Raw genomic sequence first — 5,988 nt, forward strand, 5'->3', positions numbered from 1 at the left:
TGGAAAGTTCAAGAGAAACCATTTTAAAACTCTGAAATTATAAGTGGATCCAGTAGGGTTATTTTTGGGAGTGGGGAATAAGACAACTTTTAAAATCAAAAGAATATATGGAAAAACCTGAAAACAGAAAAGCAATATGGGAGAACTATCCCTACCAGATATGTACCAAAAAGGCTCCATATTTTAACTATACAATATTACTAGAGGAAAAGAAAGACTGGAATAAGAATACTAGAAATAGACATGATTCATACAGAACTTTAGAATATAAAGAGTGGCATCATCAACAGATTGTGAAAAAAATAAAACACTCAAAGAATAGTGTTGGGAAAACTGGATAGCAATCTGGGGAAAAAAAGTTGCATCTACAGTTTGTACTTCACATGAGGGTAAATCACAGATCAAAATTTAAATGGGCAAAATATGACAGCATAAAAATGCCAAAAGGAAACATGGGATAATCCTTCATTGAACTACTATATATTCAAAGATTTTTCTAAGTGTAAGACAATATACAGCAATGATGGATATACGTCCCATAATCAAAATAAAAAATTCTGCCTCACACAAAAAAAAATCAATGGATGAATTTAAAATGTGCCTTATTTTTAAATACAGTCACATTCTGAGGTACCAGGAAATAGGACTTCAACATACGAATTGTGAGGGAACACAATTCAGTCCGTAACACAAAGAAAAGGCTAATCTCCCCAATTTATAAAGAGCCCTCCCAGGAATTCACAGAGCTTTCTCTTTTCCCTCCCCCTTACATGGTCTAGGATAATCATTACCAAATCAGTCCCTCAGACCAAATCCACCTGGGGCCTGGTTTTGTAAATAATATTTTACTAGAATACAGCTACATCCACTTGTTTATATATTGTCTAGAGTGGAGTAGTTAAGACAGAGGCCTTATGGCCCATAATGCCTAAAATATTTACTATCCAGCCCTTTACAGAAAATGTTTGCCAACTTGTCATCTAGGGCATAATAAGAATGGAAGTTAAGGAACGTATAGGTCACCGGGGGAATGCGAGCTGCAGAGATCAGCCAGGTTGTATTAGGGATAGGGTGAACTTACATCCTAGTGCTCCTGATTAAATTCATCTTCCTATTCTGATAGAGGAGAAGGACATACTCATATATATCTTATATATACTAATATATATGTATTTTTCAATTGATAGGCCTTTTTCTCTACACATTTTCTTTCCCTAACTTCCAATGATTTCCCTCCACTTATATTTAAAGCCAGCTTACACCTACTATTTCAGCATCCTTACTAATCGCATATATCCTTTTCCTCTCAAAAGTCACCTGGATTGAACATGATAGGATCACTGTTTGGGTTGAATTTTGACCCCTAAAAAGATATGTTGAAGTCCTAACTCCTGGTACCTGTGAATGTGATCTTAGTTGGAAATAAGGTCTCTGTAAGTGTACTCAAGTTGAGATGAGGTCATTAGAGACTGCCCTAGTCCAATAGGACTGTGTCCTTATTTAAAAAAAAAAAAAAAGGAAAATTTGGGCATAGACACATACAGAGAGGAAAACACCATGTGAAGACACAGAGACACACAGACACAGAAGGAAGATGGCCATGTGACAACAGAAACAGAGATTGGAGCGAGACATCTACAAGCTAAGAGGTGCCGAAGATTGCCAGCAATCACCAGAAGCTATTAGAGGCAAGGAAAGATTCTCCCCTACAGGTTTCAGAGAAAGCATAGCCCTGCCAACAGCTTGATTTTGAATGTCTAGCCTCCAGAGCTGTGAGAGAATAAATTTCTGTTGTTTTAAGCCACCCAGTTTGTGGTACTTTGTCACAGCAGTCCCAGGAAATTAATGCAGTCACCCCAATTAATGAGGACCTTGAATCTGAGGAAAATAAGTTAACATTCAGGGATCACTATTAGTTAGAATATCCTGGATTAAAATGTGGAGAAGCTAGAGGTGAGGACACCAGTTAAGAGGCTGTAGAAATAGGAGACATCGGAATTAATTGGGGCCTTGTTGCAAACAGACTCAAGCCCATTTAGTGTTCTTGCTTTTTTTAATTGTTAGGTATTTTGCCAGTGATGAGCAGCCTCTGTACAGCACCGGACTTTTTTAAAATACGTGATTCCACGTTATTCTCTTTTAAGTTCTTATCTCTTATTATCATGTGTATTTTTTTCATGAAGTTTGTATCAACCTATGGATGATGTGTGAAATCTAAAATCTGTTAAAAATGGAAATTTGTGCAAAAGAGTAAGGCTGATGTCCATTCTTTGACATAAGCTTGCCTCACTTCGAGGTGGTATATTACAATTAAAGTCTCACACCAAATACTGCCAAACATGCAAACAGTAACGAACCAACGGGGCCTATCCTTAGAGTTTCATGAAGTACTACCCCTCTGATGGGAAGTCTGCCTGAAAGATTCACTTGAAGCCCACGAACTACATTTTAGCGGCCAGGTTCAGCTGACTTCGGGAAAGCCACCGCAGAATCTTTGTTCACCGCAGGACACTTGTCTAAACAGAACCTTGGAGAGGGTTTCACCAGCCCATGGCTGGGCCAGAGTTAACTGTTCGTTTGTTTCTAACCAGTGTCTCTATATTGAAATACCATTCATTTCACCGAGGCAAAATAATTTGCAACAACTAATATGTAAATTATTCAACTTTCTTGTGTTGCTCTTATGCGAGACAACTGAAGCCAAAACAGGAGAGTGTCCTTTAATTAGACTGGTCCAATGCTAATTAGCCACACCTGAAGTATGAATGCTTAATTAGGGCATTTCAAAGTTAACCGAGAGTATAGGATTAAATATCACTTTCTGTGCCAAGGTATTCAAGAGAAAACTAGAGACTATATGGCAGATCTGAGCTAAGGGTGTAAGAAAGTGGCTCTTTCTACCTGACCTTATTTCTCTGGCAATGGAGCAGAGAAACAGGCTTAAACTGAGATTTGATTGATCTAGGTAAAACTCAAAGTCTGATAGGCTCTGAGGTTTGCTACCAGTATGATAACCATCTGTCTGAGTGTGTATATGAGATCCTACCTGAAAGTCAGGGCTCCGTGTCCTGTGGAGCAGCCTTCCAGTTTCAACACGAGCCTATTGATAACTGTTGGGAGAGGTCATCAAGAGGATGTGACTGCCGGTAGACGGTTGGACCGTTAGCTGGACCTAGGCAATTAGAGGCGCCTCCCTCCCTCCCCTGTCTTCGGAATGTGTTTCCACTGGCCTGACCCCACCTACCCACCAGGGGTGGTCTGCCTCTTTCTCCAGTCTCTTCCTGCCCTCTCTGTGGGGTAGATGTTTCATATTACACCCAGGAAGCTCCCATAGTTGTGAACTAACAGTAATGTACATGCAAGAATCATTTTTGTATATTTTAAAATTATTGTCAGCGATTTCTGCCCTGTGTGTGTGTATATATACATACAAATATAAAGTCTTCTGTGTTTGCTACAAAAGTTAGAAGTATTTGTGTTGGTATTCTTTGTGATCATATTTATCGAGATAACGGTTCTGAACTTTCTTCTGGCTTCTACTACCGAAGATAGGAATCTTTTGAAAATATATAAAAATTCTATTTCATACCAGACATAACTTGAGATGTGATCATTTTATTAATTTATCTCTTCTACTACAGCATGCTGTGAAATTTCCACACTCCATTTAATTTCCATAGGCATCTGTTCACATGTAAATAACTCCCAGGATGCCTAACTTTCTTTGATGATTTACCACAATTTGAAACTAATTATTATACATTCTTAATTGTGAGACTTAGCGACATGAAAAAGATGGTTTGCCTGATTTTAATTCAGGATTTGTATCACCTGTAATTCAACACAGAGCAGTGTCCTATATCATGTTTGATAAGACAGAGTGATTATTACTGGCTCTTAGCTTAGTAGACTGAATTTGAGAAACATCTTTAGATTTTGGGTGTTTGGTTTTAATTTGGGGATTTTAGGTAGGACCAAGTTACAGCAAAAATTCTTATGGGAATGATTTTAAGTTCCAGAAGGCAGAGTCATATTTCTAGGAGACAGGAAATTATACCTGTAGCATGATGGACTCAGGGGAAGAGGCAGAGATGTTGAAGAGGTAATGGAGTATCATGGGGAGAAAACCCTAAGAACTCAGAGTGAGAATTAGAAGACTATTGCTGCTATTTATTAACTGTTTAATTTTAGGCAATCCACTTATTTTTGAGACCCAGCATCCTTTTATTTCAGGGTGGGGTAACCATACCTTGCCGCGCTCCCAGGATTGTTGCGAAGTCCAGTGAGATAACATATGTAACATCAGTTCCATTCCCTTTTTACTGTTTCATCCATATTTTGAGCTCAACCTTCAACTCTTGCATTGATTACTCTGTTATTCTCCCTTATCTTGAGGGAAAGAGAAGTAGATTAACATACACTCACACACGCACACACACACAAACAAGGACTGATAATAGATTATGACCATCTTCCCTCAAGTACATTTACACGTTAAAATATTTTGCCTAATGCATCCATTTGACAGACCTGGAGCAGTTCCTGTCTGCTGCTAAGGTTTCCACTAGAGATGCAAGAAAAAAAGTGTCCTCACACTTTCTGTCTGTCTCACTGTGGCAGTCAAGATTGAATGGGGGAGTACAGGGAAAAACCAAAAGAATTTACACAAATCAGAAGTAACCTTGTCAACAGTGAAATCTTGTTTTACTCCAAAGTATCTAAAATTTGAGTTTATTAGAAGTGTTGCAAAAGGAAAAAAATAAAATAAAAATAAAATAAAATATTTTGCTTAAATTGGGCAAGTCTATAGGGGCAGATTCCTCAAATTCTACCAGAAAGGGAGTTGGGTCTTTGGGGACAAGTGTGTGCCTCAAATCACACCAGCAAAGGAATCATGAACTCAAAAGCATTGTTCTCAGTTCTAGCATAATAGAAACCAGCCATTTTAATTTTCAGTTATTTATGGTTTTTTTTATTTTTTTTCTTTCAAGATTTTATTTAAATTCAAGTTAGTTAACATATAATGTAGTATTGATTTCAGGGGTAGAATTCAGCGGTTCATCACTTGCTTATAACACCCAGTGTTCATCCCAACAAGTGCTCTCCTTAATGCCAATATTTATGTATTTATTTTATTTTTTTAAATTTTATTATGTTATTTTAGTCACCATACAATACATCATTGGTTTTTGATGTGGAGATCCACGATCCATTGTTTTCGTATAACACCCAGTGCTCCATGAAGTATGTGCCCTCCTTAATACCCATCACCGGGCTAACCAATCCCCCCACCCCCTCCCCTCTAAAACCCTGTTTGTTTCTCAGACTCCATAGTCTCTCATGGTTCATCTCTCCCTCCGATTCCCCCCCACCATTTTTCCCTTCCTTCTAATGTCCTCCATGCTATTCCTTATGTTCCACAAATAAGTGAAACCATATGATAATTAACTTTCTCTGCTTGACTTATTTCACTTAGCATAATCTCCTCCAGTCCCATCCATGTTGATGTAAAAGTTGGGTATTCATCCTTCCTGATGGCTGAGGAATATTCCATTGTATATATGGACCACATCTTCTTTATCCATTTATCTGTTGAAGGGCATCTCAGCTCTTTCCACAGTTTGGCTATTGTGGACATTGCTGCTATGAACATTGGGGTGCATATGGCCCTTCTTTTCACTACATCTGTGTCTTTGGGATAAATACCCAGGAGTGCAATTGCTGGGTCATAGGGTAGCTCTATTTTTAAATTTTTGAGGAACCTCCACACTGTTTTCCAAAGTGGCTGTACCAACTTGCATTCCCACCAACAGTGTAAGAGGGTTCCCCTTTCTCCACAACCTCTCCAACATTTGTTGTTTCTCTCCCTGTCCATTTTTGCCATTCTAACTGGTATAAGGTGGTATCTCAATGTGGTTTTGATTTGAAATTCCCTGATGGCTAATGATGATGAACATTTTTTCATGTGTCTGTTAGCCATTTGTATGT

General features: G+C 38.3%; 1 non-coding gene across 1 annotated transcript; it reads left to right on the forward strand.

The window, feature by feature from the left end:
- The first annotated feature begins 4,511 nt into the window (after positions 1-4,511).
- On the forward strand, positions 4,512-4,646 carry LOC118008085. The gene has a single exon (XR_004678569.1). It is a non-coding gene; the product is annotated as a small nucleolar RNA SNORA31 (small nucleolar RNA).
- Positions 4,647-5,988: the final 1,342 nt, after the last annotated feature.

Source organism: Mirounga leonina, unplaced genomic scaffold, assembly GCF_011800145.1.
Source record: "Mirounga leonina isolate KUSES-001 unplaced genomic scaffold, KU_Mleo_1.0 Mir_101595, whole genome shotgun sequence".
Taxonomy (NCBI): Eukaryota; Metazoa; Chordata; class Mammalia; order Carnivora; family Phocidae; genus Mirounga; species Mirounga leonina.